Source organism: Equus przewalskii, chromosome 15 (assembly GCF_037783145.1).
Source record: "Equus przewalskii isolate Varuska chromosome 15, EquPr2, whole genome shotgun sequence".
Lineage (NCBI taxonomy): Eukaryota > Metazoa > Chordata > Mammalia > Perissodactyla > Equidae > Equus > Equus przewalskii.
This window is the reverse complement of record NC_091845.1, coordinates 20110677-20113650: the sequence shown is the minus strand read 5'-3', so window position 1 is coordinate 20113650 and position 2974 is coordinate 20110677. Positions and strand designations below refer to the sequence as shown.

General features: G+C 46.0%; 1 long non-coding RNA gene across 1 annotated transcript; it reads right to left on the bottom strand.

Moving 5' to 3' along the window:
- Positions 1–270: 270 nt before the first annotated feature.
- LOC139076128 (uncharacterized) lies at positions 271–1534 on the bottom strand. Its single transcript, XR_011527409.1, has 2 exons — positions 1332–1534; positions 271–722 (listed from the first exon to the last, which is right to left on the bottom strand). It is a non-coding gene; the product is annotated as an uncharacterized lncRNA (long non-coding RNA).
- Positions 1535–2974: the final 1440 nt, after the last annotated feature.

Here is a 2974-nt window from a genome sequence, read left to right as displayed (position 1 = left end):
CGGGTGGTGAACATGATGTAATGTATACAGAATTCGAAATATGATGTACATCGGAAAAAAATAAAAATTAAAAAAATAAATAAAAAATAAAATAAATAAAATAAAATTCTAGGTGGGCTGATCAAAGCAGAGCTGCAGGGAATATCAAGGCCACAGGCGGCGCATCTGTGACTCGTGCCTTTGGGGAGACTGAGTCGCCATGCCAGTCCAGGATGATAGGGTTTGTTTCTTAAGTGAGCAGGGTGCAAACAACCAAAAGAGAAGAAGGGAAACTTGGAGAGTACTTTTACTTAGGCTTACATTCCTTCCCAAGCATTAACAAGTCAGCCCGAACATCCTAGTGAGGAAAGCTAGTTTGCATTCTGAATCGTTCCTACATTCTGAATCGTTTGTCCGCAAAGATTCACGTTTTCAAGATATTAGTCAAAACATTATGGTTTAAAAGGTGCTGTTATTTAGAAGGATTCTTTGTTTTTCCCCAGAAGAGGGAGTTCAGAAGTTTTACTAGGAGATCTTGTTCAAGGAGTCCACACCAGGTGACCTCCTATAACCATTCCTACTGCTCTCTATGTGGTTGGTCATGAAGAAAGCCATGGCAGAGAGTCCAGTTGGTTTTTGTCTTGTCTCTTCTGCATCCACCCTCATCTATTCTTTTTGCTTCCATCAGTCCAGGGCCACATACATCAGAGTCCCTGCCCTCAAGGAAAATGCCATCTTGCTCACTGGAAGATATAGTACAAACAAGGTGATAAGATGAATACATTAAAAGCAAGCATAAAAAGCAGGAGTGAGCAGGGAGCCTCTGGAAAAGACAATAGGGAAAAGAGCAGATGCGTCTTACAGGGTAGATAAGCTTTTGGCCCCTGGGGCTAAGATAGCTGAATTGCCTTACAGGTGAAAATTCAGCAGCTGCGAAGGTGTGGAGTCTGTAACACCCACCACAGTGGTTCCCAAACTGCTGTGCATGGGAATCATCTGGAGATCTTTAAAAAAAAGTACTGAGGTGAGTTCCCGGTCTCAGACATTGTGATTTCATTGACCTGGAATATAATCCGGTGTGGCGATTTTTAAAAGCTTTCCAGTTTGATTCTAATGTGCGGCAATGTTTGGGAACCCCTGACCGGGGGTGAGTCTGAGGACTGGAGTCACCACGAGCTCTGCCAGGGTAAAGGTTTCAGGGGCCACAATTCACCCCAAACACTCCAGACTTCCACTGTGGCCAGCCAGCATCCTTTCCTCGAAGGAAACCAGTGGATTAAACTCTAGTTCTCCCAAAGGGGCTAGAATAGTATACTTCAGTGTGGTTCTCAGACCCTGTGCATCAGAATCACCTGGATGGAGGGGGTGGTTCACATCAGGGTTCCAGGATGTCCCACTTCAAACCTGCTGAATCAGAATGTTGGTGAGGGACCGTGGAAACAGGTATTTTTAGAAGCTCAGCAGCTGGTTATGATCTACGTTGAGGTCTGGAATCCTTCCATGGGGAGTTCCAGTTGTTACCTATCCTGGGACTTTCTCCATTTAAAAAGGGGACCTTTAATGAGGGCAAAACGAACAGTATAATGAATATAGACAACAGTATTGCACTATAATTATGTAATGTGATAAATATAGCTACAAAGGCAATCACAATATGTAAACATATCAAAGTAACATGTTGTCCACCTTAAATTTACACAATGTTCTATGTCAAATATATTCAGTAAAAAAATAAAGAGGGCAAGACAGAAAGGAACAAATCAGGACATCGCAGCATTGTAAAAGTTTCCTAGAAGTCATGAGGTTTAACTTCCTTGTTTTCCACAGGTGAAAACAGGCACAGAAAGGTTGGCTGAAATGCCTCAGAGCCACACAGGGTAAGGTCTTGGTTACTGGCAGTCTTGGGCATCAGACATGACTGGTTGAAATCCCAGCACGGCCCTTACCAGCGTGTCACTTTGGGCAAGTTCCTGACCCTTTCCAAGCCTCCATTTGCCCCTCGGAAAATAGCAATAGAACAGCACACGTGCTGGGAGGATGGAATGAGAGAATGCACGTGCATTGCTTAGCCCAGGCCTGAGCGCAGAGTAAATGTCCAACAGATCTTAGTGCATTTGGAAATAGCAGAGCTGGATTCAAAAATCCAGGAATCCTGACTCTCTGTTCAGGGCTCCTCCAGGTTTCAACTGCAGGAATTCTAGGCCTTGGAGCTCAGAGGTAGAGGAACATTTTAAGTCTGGATTTTCTCAGTGCCTTTCAAATCATTCCACTTCAGCTGCCTGCCCTGCCCACTTCTGAACTCAGGTCAGCCTCCAATTCACTAATTCTTTTTTTTTTTTTTGAGGAAGATTAGCCCTGAGCTAACATCTGCTGCCAATCCTCCTCTTTTTTGCTGAGGAAGACTGGCCCTGAACTAACATCTGTGCCCATCTTCCTCTACTTTATATGTGGGACACCTACCACAGCATGGCTTGCCAAGCGGTGCCCTGTCCGCACCCGGGATCTGACCCGGCGAACCCTGGGCCGCGGAAGCAGAAAGTGCACACCTAACCACTGCGCCACTGGGCCGGCCCCAACCAATTCACTCATTCTTGATGCAAGAGTAAGATGGGGATACTTATTTTAAGTCAGAGCTGGAAAACAGCAACAGAAGAATCGCCTTCCCAGGCAGGAACACTCTCATGAACTGAGCAGGGTTCCTTCAGATCAGGGTTTCTCAACCTGAGCACTATTGACTTTGGGGACCAGATCATTCTTTGCTGTGGGGGACTGTCCTATGCACTGTAGGATGTTTAGCAGCATCCCTGGCCTCTGCCTACTAGATGACAGTGACACCCACCCACTCCCCAGTCATGACCACCAAAAATGTCTCCAGGTGTTGCCAGATGTCCCCTGGGAGGCAAAATTGCCCTCAGGTGAGAATCAAGACTCCAGATGCCCTCAGGGCAGGCAGGCAGAACTCTCTTGAGCCCCCAACATTCCTCTCCTTGCCACT